This window comes from Panthera uncia (assembly GCF_023721935.1).
Source record: "Panthera uncia isolate 11264 chromosome A3 unlocalized genomic scaffold, Puncia_PCG_1.0 HiC_scaffold_12, whole genome shotgun sequence".
NCBI classification, from domain to species: domain Eukaryota; kingdom Metazoa; phylum Chordata; class Mammalia; order Carnivora; family Felidae; genus Panthera; species Panthera uncia.
In genome coordinates, this window is record NW_026057579.1 from 28,667,307 (window position 1) to 28,683,706 (window position 16,400).

The 16,400-nt window shown below is 41.1% G+C and overlaps 1 protein-coding gene across 3 annotated transcripts in view; it reads left to right on the forward strand.

The window, feature by feature from the left end:
• Positions 1 to 16,400, forward strand: part of NBAS (NBAS subunit of NRZ tethering complex) — a 328,333-nt gene that overhangs the window by 180,672 nt on the left and 131,261 nt on the right. The gene's annotated exons all lie outside the window — the stretch shown is intronic.

The window sequence follows — 16,400 nt, forward strand, 5'->3', positions numbered from 1 at the left end:
TTTTTTTTTTCAAGTTTATTTTACCTTAATTATTTTGTGAGAGAGAGAGAGAGAGCGTGCGTGCACGGGAGGGGCAGAGAGAGGGGGAGAGAGAATCTCAAGCTGGCTCCTCACTGTCAGCGTGGAGCCTGGTGTGGGGCTCGAACTCACGATGTGAGATCATGACCGGAGCCAAAATCAAGAGTCTGACGCTCAACGACGGAGCCGCCCAGACGCCCCCGATTGTACTTTCAGGAGCCATTTATTCCAATCTAGCAATTTGGCCTTGTTAGCTTTTTAAAAATCTTAACTCTTCTCTTAAGTATTTAGCAGTATCTATTTGGGATCTTGGTTCGCATTTTTCTCATGACTAATGAGACGGAATTAGCTCTGGAGACCTCTTCTTTTGTGAGGTATCTGTTCGGTTCTCTTGCCCATTTTCTATAGAATTTGTCTCCTTTTCCCTTGCCTCACTGAGATTCTTGTGAATAAAATGTCTGAACCACCTAAGTGTGTACGTGCGTTAGGATAGTTCATCCTGGGAGAGAAAGGAAGAATACTTGCGCCCTGACACCGTTTTTCTTTTGGTCAGTGCTGGCTCCATGGCCATTCACTCTCCAGACCTGCTTCTAAAAACATAGAATTGTCATTTTTTTTAGGTTGAACAAAGTAGCCCAGTTTTTGACATTCTAATTGGGTCAATTAAGAGATAGTAATTCTCTTTATTGATTGGTTTTCCACAGGATTCCTTTAAATGGTAAGCTTCACTTTTTTTTTTTTTAATGTTTATTCTTGAGAGAGAGAGACAGACAGACACAGAGTGGGAGTGGGGGGAGGGGCAGAGAGAGAGGGAGACACAGAATCTGAAGCAGGCTCCAGGCTCCCAGCTGTCAGCCCAGAGCCCGACACAGGGCTCGAACTCTGGAACAGCACCATCATGACTTGAGCTGATGTCGGACGCTTAACCGACTGAGCCACCCAGGCGCGCCTAAGCTTCACCTACAGAATGTGAAACGTCATTCATTTTTCTGAAATGTCATTCTATTTTGGAAGCCATCTATTGTGGAACGTTAGCTGCACCTAATCTTTTTTTTTTTTTTTTTTTAATTGGCTGTATCCATTTTGCCAAACTCCTTTGCAGTTGTGTACTATATAGTTACTTTTAAACATCTGATACAAAGTTTCAGTTGCAGAATCTATTCATGGAGTTTCTGCAGAGATATTATTCCTCGTGGGTTATGTATGACCACGCCATTTCCACAGTTCGTTCTTTTCTATTAAAATTCAATTTGAAGATACCGGTGTAACCCTAGTTCAGTGCCGAGTGATCTGAGGATCTCAGAATGGGACCTTTTTGTGCTTCAGGAGTTTTCCCCTATTCTTCCTGTGATGGTGACTTCAGGACAGCATCCACCAATAGATCTTTCCACAGTGAGGAAGACGTCCTGTATCCCACCGTGGCCGCCGGCCACATATGCCGTGGGTACTCGAAATGTGGCTAGCACACCGAAGGAATCAAATTTTAAATTTAATTTCATTTTAGTTCAATTTAAATAGCCACATGAGGCTACTGGCTACCAGCTTAGGTATCGCAGTTGGAGAGGATTAGACACCGGGTAGAGGATTGTGTGCCACTGTCAACACTGCAGACAGTGGACTTTTTTTTGTCGTTGGACTCCCTCTGGATGGAAGCCGAAGTGTTTTCTAGGGGCCTGGAGTGTGGTGGATACGTTTCTTCTTTGGCATGCTTTGACTTGTAGTCGTACTGATTACCGTTTGTTATCACTGGGTATGAGAGCACATTAAATTCTGTGGTGTTTCCTCCGTGGGACTCAGAACACTTGTGGCCAGCAGTCACCGAATGTCCTGTGTATTAGGAGGAAGTTGGCCAATTGTACCATCTTTCAAGGTCCAGGTGAAGACCTGCTTTCAGTGAGATCTTCTTTATCCCAAGTTTTGTATCTTTTGAGCCTCTGGTGCTTCTCCAGCGGTTCAGCCACATGTCCCGTCTTCCCGTCTGTCTCTCTCGCCTTGTCTCTTTTCACGCCTCCCAAACATGCGCTGGGCTGCAGTCCTACTGACCTTGCCACCGTTCTCCGGAGTTGCCTCTGTCACACCTTTGGTGTTACTTTCCTGGCTGCCTCTGCTGCCCTTCTTGCCTTGTGCTCTGGTCATCTCTTTTACGCTTTGAGCCCATCTGAAGTATCATTTTCTTCGTCAGGTTTTCCTCGAGTTCTCTAATTACTGTTGCTTCTTTATCCCCCACACATTCTCACATCATCATATCAGCATGTACGTGGTATGCTTTGGTATTACGTGGTAACTGGAAGTAGGTCATTTATCTTTGCACCGTCCGTAACGGGGTTGTCACATGGCGAATGCGTAGGAAATGTTCGACAAAGCCCGCTTGGAAACTCCCACTGCATACAGGTTATTCTGTGGTAAAAATTAATTATAAAGTAGATTTTGGCTTAAAATAAAAGGAGTTTCCCATTTAACTCATATATATGTGCTGTGGTGGCTGTTGAGATCTGTTATGTTTTGGCCAGCGTACGGGGTGTGTGATTTCTCTGTTCAGTATATAATTGCAAAGTGTTTCTGCTGAGTTCCGCTCTCTAAGCTTATTCTGAATCCCCATCCTTTGTACAAGCCATGAAAAGCCTTTGTGACTTTGGGTTTCCTATTTTCTCCTTCTTCAATGAATTACAAAGTGTCAACCTGGCCCTTTAGTGGCTTCTTTGGAGAAGGACAGGGGCGCCTGGGTGGCTTGGTCGGTTAAGTGTCTGACTTCGGCTCAGGTCATGATCTCACGGTCCGTGAGTACGAGCCCCGCATCGGGCTCTGTGCTGACAGCTCAGAGCCTGGAGCCTGTTTCAGATTCTGTGTCTCCCTCTCTCTCTGCCCCTCCCTGTTCATGCTCTGTCTCTCTTGGTCTCAAAAATAAATAAACGTTAAAAAAAATTAAAAAAAAAAACAAAAAAAAAAACTAGCTCTTGCTCATTGTAAAAAAAAAAAAAAAAAAGGAGAGAGAAGGACATGCTGTGTCTCCACAAGTGGGCACATCCTGCTCCATTAGTCTCTTTAGTGAATGAAGGAGACCACCTTTACACGGCAGTCTTTGACACATTTTACTTAGCAAGGAAAAGGGATTCTTCCAAAATGATTATTTTATTTATTTATTTTTTAAAATCTTTCTCTCTCTCTCTCTTTTTTTTTTTTTTTTGTAGCTCGTTAAAAAGCTTTCTTGGCTTCGTGTGTCCTTTCTCAGCAAGTTGCAGAAAATCTAGATCTCATGAAGTGCAAATCTAAACCCTCCATGAACACATTATGGCTTTGATTCATGAAGCACATTTCAGAATATTATAGCTACTATTATTAGATTAAAATACAGTGCTCAGCTGTACGTTGCTGTGCGTTACACATTAACAGTAGATATAATAACCACACTAAATTCTAACTCATAAATGAGAGCTGACTATATATGTAATCTGCTTAATGCTCAAGACTTTCATTACTCAGTTGTGGAAATAATAATTTTTATTTATATATCCAAGCAAAGTAAAGATGTAATTGCTATGCGGTAGCATTTGCATTAATTCAAGTAGAGCCTACAGGTTTGAAGATATTGGCTGTTGTCCCCACGAACAAGATATTAGTGTATAAATAGACCAGAATGCATATTTTTGTGAATAACTACCAAAATTACAATTTTCCAGTTTCTTATGAATGTTGGTTATTATGCTTTTTAGATGTAGCAGTATTCCACCATTTAGAGTATATTAACATTTGTTTTTAGCTAGTATTAGTTGTATCACTTAGCCAATGGTGTTTCCCCCCCAGATGAATCTAATTAGATTTGGAAATGGATTATATATAAGATTCCCATTAAAAAATCATTTTCACTGTGGGAAAACCTGTTATGAGCGTTTTAAGTGCCCATAGATTTATACAACTAGACTAATTAATGTTTATAACTGTGGCAGGGGCTAAGCATAGAGTGATTTCAAATTTATAAAAGGACTGTTTAGAAATCTCTAAAAGTGAGCAAAAGGACAGTTGGCTTTCAGTATCATAGGAAACCATTTCTTTTTCCATTCACCAGGTGACAGACGTGTGGGTTATTTCTACTTATTCGCTGGAAAATATGGAAATAGAGAAATAGGTTTCGATTTCTCATGTAGGTGTATAGGAGTGGAACTGCTACATTGCATGCATACATGTGTTCAACATTTGAAGAAATGGCAGGTTGCTTCCCAAAGTGGCTCCACCATTTTCCTTTCCCACCAGGAAGTGTTCAGATCCCAGCGTCTCCGCATTCTCATAACGCCTGTTCCTCCCTGGATTTGACGAAAGCCATTCTGAGGGGGGATGTGTGTGGTATCTCATTACCATTTTGGTATGCTCTTTCCAAAGAACTAATGATCATGAACATCTGTTTTGGTGCTGCTGCTTATTGAGGTGTAAGAGTTTTGTTGTTTTGTTTTGTTTTTTTAAATTCTGGCTACAAATCCTTTCTTGAGTAGGTGATTTGAAAATGTTTGTCTCTCCGTGTGTGACTTGAGTTTTTCATCTTCATAAAGTGCAAACATGTCTAATGTGGCTGAAGTCCAGCCTACCAGTACTCTTTTATTGCTTATGCTGTGGTATCGTATCTAAGAAATGGACGCATAACTCAAGAGTGTGAGCATTTATTCCTATCCTTTTTTTTTTTTTTTTTATAGTTTTGGCTCCTGTGTTTATTGATAAGGAAGTAATAATCCACTTTTTGTGTGAAATAACTGTAAGCCTGAGGAATATTCATATACGAAAAGGTGAATTAGAGCTTCTTAACATACACAAAAATTAGTTCATTGAGATGGTATTTGTTTTGTTTTCTTTTATGTTTTATGATAGCTTATTCCTTCATAAAGAATTAAACATTTTTTAAAATGTTTATTTATTTTTGAGAGAGAGAGAGAGACAGAGTGTGAGCAGTGCAGGGGCAGAGAGAGAGAAAGAGGGAGACACCGAATCCGAAGCAGGCTCCAGGCTCTGAGCTGTCAGCACAGAGCCCCATGTGGGGCTCGAACTCACAAAATGTGAGATCATGACCTGAGCCAAGTCGGATGCTTAACGGAGCCATGCAGGCATGCCAAGGATTTTAAATTTCATATTTGGTATGCACAAAGACATTAATATTTTGAAGTTCGAAAAGAAAGAGTTTCATCTGGAATGGATTTTTGAAAAAATAGGCACTTCCCTAGCAAACCCCCCCCCCCCCCGCCCCCGATGTGTTTTAGAATTTTGGTTTCCAAGCTCATTGAGGGGGTCATTCCATTCTGTTTACTTTGTATCTCCCTAGACCTTCTCTAAGGATTCTATAGTTTTGTGGTTTTCCTCAGTCCAGAACATGTCATGTCCTATTAATACCTTTTGACATGGGACTCCCAACCTCTTGTACTGTTGAGGATCTGAGGAATCCAGGCATGGAGCCAACGAGGGACTTGGGCCCTGTTAGTTCTCTGCCTCTTTATTCCTGCAATTTTATATAAATACATAATCCCAGGCAGTGGGTCTGATCCTCTTACAGGGGATCCTTTCGATTCACAGTTCCCTCGAGAGGAGCATTTCACAGCCACTGTCAGCATCTCAGTTCCGAGCCCCCAAATGTTGAATTCCATTGAACGTGAGTGCCTTTCTACTTTTGTTTTTAATTACCCTTAATATTCTGGAGTACCATGAGCACATTGCAACAGGAGTTCACTGCTCCATCCTGACTGGAATTCATAATGGCTTTCTTAATTACAAAAATAACACAATCTTTTATTTTAGCAATCCATTTAAGAGGAGGCATGGGTTCAGATAACTGACACTATTTAGCATATTTTATTCCTGAAAGTTAAAAAAAAAAAAAAGAAATGTAAAACATCTATGATAAAATATTAATAATATTTGTTAACTTTTGATAAGAAGTACATGGAAATTTATGGTAGCTTTGGCCTTTCTACTTTTTAAAATATGAAATAGAGGTGCCTGGGTGGCTCAGTTGGTTAAGTGTCCAACTTCAGCTCAGGTCATGATCTCATGGTTTGTGGGTTCAAGCCCCACATCGGGCTCTGTGCAGACAGCTGGGAGCCTGGAGCCTGCTTTGGATTCTATGTCTCCCTCTCTCTCTGCCCCTCTCCTGCTCAGGCTCTGTCTATCAAAAATAAATAAACATTAAAAAAATAATAAATTATGAAGTAATTTAATCAGCAGTACATTAGTATATAAGTTCTCTTTCTTCTCTTAGTTCTTTCTACCCATACCATGAAGCCCACTGCTTAGAGGTAAACATTTTTAAGTTTATATATATCTTCCAGAATTTTTCTGAGTATGAACAGATTTTCTGGATAGCTATTGTCTATCTCCTGGAGAATTATTATTTTTTAAACTTAAAATGGATTCATACTGCATATATTAATTCCACATTAAATTTTTTTTTTTTAACGTTTACCTATTTTGGGGAGACAGAGAGAGACAGAGTGTAAGTAGGGGTGGGGCAGAGAGAGAGGGAGACACAGAATTTGAAGCAGGCTCCAGGCTCTGAGCTGTCAGCACAGAGCCCGAGGCTGGACTTGAACTCACAAACTGTGAGATCATGACCTGAGCTGAAGTGGGACACTTAACCGATTAGCCACCCAGGTGCCCCTGCATATTAATTTAAAGCTTGTTTTTTTCCACGTAATGTTATTTGTCACAGATAGCTGCCCTTCTCCTTATATACAGACCATTTATATAATGGCAGGTTAGCGGTCATTTGATGTATGTACAAAAATTTATCTTTTGCTTTGTTTTTGAACATTTAGATTATGTTTGATTTTCCTCTCTTTTAGACTGAGCCGCAGTGAACATTTTACGTACACATTTTGTGTAGTCATGCATTGCTCTGGGATAAAGTGGTGGGAATGAGCTCCTGAGATAGAGAATTTCCTATCTTCTTATAATGTATTCTCCATAACTTTGTTAAGTGCTGATTGCTTTCTTTACTGTTGTGACACCAGCACATCACTGGGAACAGAGTAGGTCCTTATTAACTTTTTTTTTTTGGATAACATTGCCTGATGAGTGTGTACGTGAGACTGAGTTCATGGTGATCTGTGACATCGCGAACTGGATGATAACGCAGAGCCAGCACGATTCACAAGACTCTTGCATTTCATTCACCATGTGGTGTTTCCTCTCTCACTGAGGTCTGACCGAAGGAGGGCGTGCTCTGCCCATTGGCATGCTTGTAGGAGACTGTGATCGCTCGGTCCACGGCTTGATGGTCAGGACTGTGAATCCTGTCACTTTGATTGGCTCGGAGAATCGGGGCCACGGATTTCCATTCCTCAGAAAGGCTTAGATTAGCTGCCTCCTCACCGGGCTCTGCCACTCATGTTCCAGGTTCTCTTCTTTCTTTCATCCTGCCCTTTCTCACAGAGTACACGCGTTTCTAATACATTTGTTTCGTTTCTTTAAGTTTCTTTGACTCTTTCAGTAACAAAGAATACTTTTTTTTTTTTTTTTTTTTTACTTTTTAATCTAGACTTGGATTTAAATCCACTTGCAAAGGATACTTTTCAAATAACATGTCTCAGTTTCAGTGAAATCTGGGGGATTTGACAGTTTGCTTTTAAGGAGGCCGTGTGATCTGATCACACGGCTCATCTGTACCATGCTGAGGGACTTTGTGTACACGCTTTGGTTTTATACACAGTAGTGGCCACATCTTTTTCTCCAGTTGTCTTTTGCGTGCTCTCCATGCGTCTTTTTCTCCTCACTGTTTCCTCAGAACAGCTTGTGTTTGGGTCACCAGTGACCTCCTATTGGTAAATTCACGCGTCAAGTCTGTCTTTATCTTACGTGACGTATCAGTAACATCGGATACGCACTTGTTTCAGGGACAGTCTATTCGTTTTCTTTATACCTCATTGGCCACTTACTCTCACCGTGTTTGTTGGTCCTTCCTCATTTCTCTAGCTGAATGTTAGATACCTCAGGTCTCAGTCTTTAATCTCTTCTCTGTCTCTGCTGATTCCCTAGCTGATTGCACGTGTGATCGTGCAACTTTGTGCGGGTGATTCTCTACGTGTAGCTTGAGCCCTGATCTTCTGAGTTCCAGGCTTGTGTGCGCGACTGCCAATCTGGCATCTGTACTTCCCTTTCTTACAGGCTTCGCATCTGAACGTGTTAAAAGTGAGCCACTGATTTTAGCATCTCACCCTTCACCCCAGCTATCGGTGGTGTTCCTTCTGTGCTCTTTCCTATGTCAAAAAATGGCAGCTCCATCTTTCTAGTTGTTTAGGTCATAAACCTTGTCATCCTCCTCAGTTCTCTTTGTCCTGTGTAACACAAGCAGTCTGTCAAGAAAGCCTGGTGGCTGCACTCTCCCAGTGGACTTGGAATTAGACCATATTTTACCATCACCACTGCTACCACCCTGGTTAAGTTATTGCCGTGTCTCACCTAGAGTTTTATGGTAGTGTTCTGTTTGTCTGCCTCTTTCGGCCCTTTTCCTTGCTCTAGTTGGTGCTCAACAAGGCAGCCAGAGTGATTCTTTAAAAATATGTCAGATCATACCACATTGCGTGGAGTACAAGCTAAGCTTTTATGATCTCCTATGAGGACACCCATGATCTATCTTCCCTACTACCTGTTTGACTTGATCTCTTCTCTCCTTAACCCCCCACTGACTTTGCCCACTGTACTCCAGGCATACTGCCCTTCTTTCCATTCTCTAAACATTCCCTCTGGTCCTTATACTTGCTGTGTTCTTCTCTCACATATTCAGTGACTTATCTTCGCTCCTTCCAGGTCTCTGCTCAAATGTCTGCTAGGTGAGAGCTTCCCCGGTCCCTGCATACACAATTACAGTGTTCCCCCTACTCCCAATATACCACTTTATTTTTCTTCCTAGCTCTTTTCCTATCATTTATCTGATACACCTCTCTGACATGCTTTATATTTATCTTTGGCTTATCTCCTCTTGGAATACAAGAGGAGCTCTGGGTGGCAGGAGTCCTGTTTTGTTCACTGCTCTGTTTTCAGTATCTACTACAAGTGTCCTTGTTGTATTTGATGTCCAAATATTTGTTGAATATGTGAAGAAAATAAATGAGGAAGGTTAAGATGTGGATATGATGGGTGTGGATAAATTCTTGTATTATAAGGGGAAGAATATTCCAGTGGGATCCAATTTGATAAGTTCTCAGTTCATTGGTGAAATAAGGCAAATTTCCTGTTTGCCTGTCTTTCCTAATGTACTATGAGTTCCTTGAGAGCAGGGACAATGTCTTAATCATTGTGGTAACCCTGTTGCCTAGCACTGGGTCTTAAACATAGTAAGCATGCCAGGGGTATATGTTCAGTAAATTTATTTTGTGGATGGATTTAGAACCCCAAATTATTTAATCAAAAGAGATTTAAAAATTTGGCATGGTGAAAGAAAATAAAAATATACTTCACATACCTGTATTTTTCCTAACTACAGGTCTCTTAATCTTGGTCCAGGAATGCCAGCAGATTCAAGAAGGGTTTGATTCCCAAAGCCCCTGAAGTAGTGTGCTGTATTTGGGTGTGTGTGTGTGTTGTGTGTGTGTGTGTGTGGGGGGGGGTGTGTATGTGACTTTGTGTGTTCCTGTGTGTGCACAGCATGTGTATTCTGTTTTCTGGAGGAATGACTTCCAGCTTTGATCGGAATTGTGTAGGGGTTCATGATTCGCAAAGGTGAAAACATCTGAATTATATAACCTGACCTGTTACTTAGCAGATGAACTGAAGCAGAGTCAGACCTTAGAGCGATTTGCTCCATAGGGTATTTTTCGATTTGCTGCTTCTGACAGATTCATTTTTTCTTTTCTTTTCTTTTCATTTTGTCTTTTCTCTTTCTTTCTTTCTTTCTTTCTTTCCTTCCTTTCTTTTCTTTCTTCTCTTTCCTTCTCTTTCTTTTCTTTCTTTCTTTTCTTTTCTTTCCTTTCCTTCTTTTCTTTTCTTTTCTTTTCTTTTCTTTTCTTCTCTTTTCTCTTTCTTTCTTTTCCCTCAGACACTTCTAAAAGTATCACCAGTAATAATAAAGACTATATTCTTGATATTTTAGGTTCAGGGTGAAATTTGCTAGAAGCGTTGGGTGCAGGGAAGAACTTTGGATCATCTAAAGATCTGTTGGAAGGGAAGGGATGGTGGATGAGTTCAGTTCGAGCGCTAATTGTAATCCTTACCTATTTTATGTGTACCACCAACTCAGTTTATAGGAGGCAAACAGATTTCTCAGAAATTAACCCTTATGTTACCAGATACCAGAGGTAGCAACTCCAAAATAGATTATTCATTATAGTCCTTGATCAACAAGACCCTGTAAGCCAAACTTGAGATGTGGAACTGTTCTTGTTGTCGTGAACCTGGTCGGTAATGGTGTCTGTTGTAGAATTTGAAAGATACTGTTAGTGCTTTGGAAGTTAACCTCTGAGCTGTGTAACATATTGACGTTAATGAGATTTCATGTTAAATTTTATGCTGGCAGTTGTTGATTTGGTTTGGGGGATTAATCTATTTCTGCTGTTATACATTCTAAATTAATTAACAGTGTGCAACTATGAATATAAAAAGTGCCAGTAGTAATCGTTTCAGGAGTAAATTTTGCCCAGCCTCCCCTCCCCCCCATTATATGTATTTGAATGAAAACTATTTTCCTCATTAATAATTCTAGGTAGAGTATAATTCTGGTAGACTGTCCCAAAGTTCGATGCTTCTTCTGTGGTCCAAATGAGCCTTTTATTTTACTTTCTCTTTTGTAATTCTCATCAGGGAATCTCTTACAAGCCTTTTATCTCGTACATTTCTGAGCATGTCAATTTCATTTATCTTCTGGAACAAGCTTTTAATTTTCATATGTCTTAAATGTCCTGTCTGAAGTTAGCCTATCTGTATGAAATAGAGAGGTAAAGCTTAGGTTCATTTTATGAAATGGAATGATTGTCTTATAGCCTGTATTTTTTGATATCTTTCAGTTGACGTGATTTTCCTGAGTGAAGTTGCATTCTGTTCAAGTGCCGTTTATTTCTTACCTTGTTTGTAGTTTTAATTCTGTACTTGGATTAGTTGATGACAGTTTAACCATTCAATACACCCTCTCAATTAAGAAGATTATAAAGGTGAACAAGATTTGAAATGTGGCATGAAGTCTTATTTGAATAACATTAGCTACTATAGGCACAACATATTAGGCCTGAGAAAGTGTATCCTCAAACATTTCAATAGTGCAGTAAAGCCAGACTTCTACATATCTACAGATATACACTATAAGTTAAGGATTTTCCCATGCTTTGAGGATATAGTGGTAAATAAACATAATCCCTACCTTTGCAAAGCTACTGTCTAGTTGGGAAGGCAAACAAAAAAAAATGAGATTATCAAAATTTTATGGTAAGTGCATTGAAAGGATGCATCTAATGCTCCAGGTGCATAGGAGAGAGGGTGGGACACTGTCTTAACAGGATTTTACTTACAGCAAAAATATTACAGGTCAACAAAAATATAGAAGAACATCTTTGTGAGCTTGGAGTAAGCAACAGTTTCTTAAATACACAAAAAATACTAATCATAAAGTGAAAAAAATGATAAATTAGAGTAATGTAAAATTTAAGAACTTCTGTTAATCAAAAGACAACATTAAGACGATGAAAATATAATCTGCCAAGTAGTAAAACATATTCACAATTTGTACATGTAATAAGGATGTGTGTCCAGAACATGTGAAGAACTAGAGGTGAGTAGGAAAGGCAGATCACCAACAGAAGAAAGGCAAAACACTTGAACAGACACTTCACAAAAGATGGTCAGATGATCAATGAATCTATTAAAAGCTGTTCGACTTCATTAGTCATCAGAGAGATTCAAATTAAAACCACAAAGAGATACTATTATATCCTCAGTGCTACCGCTAAAAGGAAATAGACATGTAATGCTAGATGTTGGCATGGATGGATGTGGAGTGACCAGACTGTTGTAATTGCTGGTTAGAGTATAAATGTTTGGCACTATTCACTAAGTCTGGACATATGCATCCTCTATGTTTTAGTAATCCCCCTACTAGATTTGTTTCCAGAAATGCATATATTCACCAAAAGATAACTATTAGCATGTTCAAGGCAGCACTACTGGTATTAGCTACAAACTGGAGAGTATCCAAATACTCATCAATAGAGAAAAAGGATAAGTAAGTTCTGATATGCTCACACTATATAACACTGTTACATTAACAGTGTAACGATATTACGCTAACAACGAATTGGACAGTCTTCAACTACTTGCAAGAATATGGATGAATTTATGTTGAATGATAGAAATCAGACCCCAACACACACTTCCATTCATGTAAAGTATAAAAATAGGCAAAACTAATTTATACTACCAGAAGTCAGAATAGCATCTACCTCGGCCACGGGGATGGCTAGAAGTGATCTCAAAAGCGGCATCTGGGATCCTGGTGATGGTCTGTGACTTAGTCTAAGTGCTGATTGCATGAGTGTGTTATAATTTACCAATTATATGCTTGCGTGCATACATTTTTTAATGTATCTTCTTCTTCGATAAAAGGTTTTAAAGAAAGATCTCTAAGCCTGGATTAAAGACAGGAAGAGAGACTGTATCCTGGCAGTATTGTCTTTGTATTGCGATGCTGTGAATAAGTACTATCTTCTTTTCCCCCTAACCTTTTGAATTTTTCAAACCGTCTTTAATGAGATCGTATTTTCATGACACAGGGGAGTAAGTACTCTCAAATACATTCGTCTGTGCTTGTGATGTTGCTCGTGTGTCACATCCCTCTGCAGAACAAGTGGACCACATGTTTTGATAGCCCGACCTGGTCAGGAAGAGGAGACACCCCTAGGCCAGTTGCGTGTGGGCAGCATCTGCACTTTACTTGTGCATCATATGGCTTCCGCATACCTATCTTGCAGTGTTATTCTAAAACCCAGGAATGACCAGAGGAAGCACCTGCCCAGCACCTGGCACATAGGAACCATTTAGTAAATGGTAGCCATCATGTCTCTAATGTAATATAAACCAGACTCCTATTAGACATCACTCCTAGAAAAAAAAATATGTGTGTATATATATATCTTTTTTTCGTAAGTTTGAGAGAGACAGAGCGTAAGTGGGGGAGGGGCAGAGAGAGAGGGAGAGGGATAATCCCGAGCAAGCCCTGCACCGTCAGTGCTGGGCCCAGTGCGAGGTTTGATGTGGGGTTCGAATCCACGAACCCTGAGATCATGACCTGAACTGAAGTCACATGCTCAGCGGATGGAGCCATCCAGCTGCCCCCTGATCTTTCTTATTCCTCTCTGCAAACCTAGTCCTGTCTTCATTCTTTCTCAGTAACTTGCATTGTTCATTGTTTTTCCCCCACTGCGTCTAACCTTGCTTAGCTAACCATGAATGTTTGCTTGGATTCCTGACTTATCTTCTGTTCTCTTCTTTCTCTCTGCTCTTCACTAAGACCCAGCTCGGTGACCATGTGCTTTATTTCTTAGGAAGTTGGAGTCAGAATCCTTGAATTTCTCTGCTTATCTGACTTACCTCAGGCCCTTTTCACTTTGAGAAGAATTAGAAATAAAAACATTTAAATTTAATATATGCATTCAGGTGGCAAAATACCCTTATGGCAACCTCATATGTTCCTAGCATCACTATCCTAATTCGGCCCGTGATTATTTTGAGCTTGGACTAACACACCAACCTCCTGACTGGATTCTTGTGCCTGGAATGATATTTCTAAAACACCGATCTGAGTTTGCCACTCCCTTTGCGTGAACGGTTTTAGTGGCTTCCTGTCTGTCAGGCCAGCAGCGGGGGTGCTTTGGCCTGGTCAGCGGGGTTCTCGCTCCAGCTCCTTCTCTGTCCCTCCATGCTGGTGATCGATCGGCCCCTTGCCCTCGCGTGCCACTGTCCACACCGTCACTGACTTGATCGAGATTCCTCCAGTTTGCTGTGTTGTTTCATTTCACGCTCTCGTTCTTGTGTAAGTCTGCCTGAAAGTATCTCTTCCTCCTTTGGGGGGTGGGGGGGCCTGCGTTCTTTCCCGATGAGATACTACCTTCTGTGTGAAGCCTTCTGTGATTGCGCCTCTGGGCAGAGGAGGTGTGGCCTCTCTTTGTGTCGCGTGGCACCGTAGATGTATGTCTACTTTAGAGGCTGAGATTGTACTGCAGGGCCGTGTCCACATCTCTGCCTCCCTCCCTGGTTTCTGAGCAACTTGAGAGCACAGACTGTGTCTTCCCTGTTTTTGTCACCTCATTGCCTGGTGTAGGGTGTGACACCGAATGAGAGTCACGCGGTAACTGCCATGTAAGTGAATGAATTCTAATTTGCTTCTGTGGTTTTTTTTTCCAGTTGTAAATATTAAGTAATTCAGAAATATAGCCAATAAATCGAGATGCTTACTGTATATTTTATATATATATATCTGTATCTCCTATATCTATATAAAGAGAGACAATGTATACTTCAGATTCCTTCTGAGATTTATTTCTGGCGAAGAACTATTTTTGGCAATGTTATTCACACAGGGACACATAGAGCTCTCTCCTCTCCACGCACGGTTGGCAAGTGGGGGGATCTTAGACACAGAATGAAGCAGAGTATACACGACCTCCACAGCTTTCGGTAGCCCGGAGAGGTGTGCTTAGGCCGGACTTGGTGGGTCACATGCATGATGACAGGCTGACCGGGAGACTAAGGCCACACCCTGTAAATGCGGGACAGGAGCTGGAGGTAACATTGCCACTGTGTGACATCACATGCTCCTTGGCTGGGGTTGTGGCCTTACTAGCGAAGAGGGGCCTCTGCAGTGCAGGAGCTGGAATCAGCTTATTTTTCTTCGTTGATGAACCAGCTGTTTGTGGTACCAAAGCGGTGACTGAATGAGCCTCCACTGCTGTCTCCTCACATAGCAAAGAGATTAAGGACAGAAAGGAATTCTAGTAATGCTACCACTAAAGCTATTGTGTGTGTGTGTATTTCCTTCTGGTTCTTATGCCCAGTACATGCATGAAGCACTTTGTAAAGTGCTGGCACATAGCAAGCTGCCATCATTATCACTCTTGAAGGGAGAAGTCTGGTTTTTCTTACGTAGGACTTCCTGCCTTGTCTTTTGAGGTTTGAATGATGAGTTTAAGTCTCTCATCATCTCTCCTTCCATGCTCTTCACCCCCTCCGTCCAACACATGCTGAGGAGAGGGTGTGTGTGTAATTGTCCTGATTGCTGAAGTTGAGAGAAGAAACTGGAAATGTAAGGCTTAGCACCCCCACCCCACCCCACCCCAGCTGGGCTCCCTCCTGCTTATGCCTGTCCACAGAAAGGGTGCATTCTGCTTTGATCTTTGTTCCTTGAGGTTACGCACATGAGGGTTATGTTATTTATCTGTTATTTTTAGTACAAAGCCCTTGAAATCCAGTGTGGTGCATTACAGCACATCTCATTTTGGAATAGCCACGTATCAAGCGTGCGATGGCCCCGCATGACTATGGCTAATGGGTTGGGCGGCACTGGTTTGAGGCAGTTCTGGGTATTCGTTGTGCTCAGTTTCCCTCTGAGCTGCCATGGTGATTTTGGTTTGGCTTGTCTACTCTGTAGACTCAACTCCTCCTTGGAAAAGTTACTGCAAGACTTGCAGAAAAATTTTAGCCTAATTATGACAGTGGATTTAAGCCATGTTCTCTATTCCAGAATAAAGATAGTATTGCTGATTTCTCTGATTCCTACTTATATATTTTTAATTAAAAAAATCATGCAAGATTCAGTTGTGGGTTACAGAAAATATTCTAGCTCTTAGCAGAAGGAGTTTGTTTTTTTTTTTTTAATGGAAAATTAGGGGCTTTATGGAGATTAGGATTAAAAATCACTGAAAGGACTGGAGGAGCAGGCTTTAGATGTGTTTCTAAGACCAACTACTAGAAAAATTACAGAACCTGCCTGCTAGGGGAGCTGCAATCTGCCATAAATCAGCTGGGAAAGCAGAAAGCCACTCCTTATCAGTTGGCTCCAGTGGTAACTGACTACGAGGATACAAGCCAGCCTTTACACGCATAAAACTAGAGTCTGGGCACTGGGGCTTCTATTACCACTGTTGTAGAAGAATAACTAAGACTGTGAAAGGAAGGAAAAGAGGGAAGGAAGGAAGGAAGGAAGGAAGGCAGGCAGGCAGGCAGGCAGGCAGGCAGGCAGCAGAAGGCAGAAGTAACAGGTGTGGTCTCTACTAGAGTTCCGCCTCCCAAATTCCATGCAGCAGGTGCATTTACGAGAGGAGAACTAGATTATGTGTGGAACGCCAATATAGGGAGTCTGAGAGATGTAGTCTTTAACGTATCAACTTGTAACAGTAGTAGGACAGTTTGTAGGGGCAGAATGGCATTCAGTG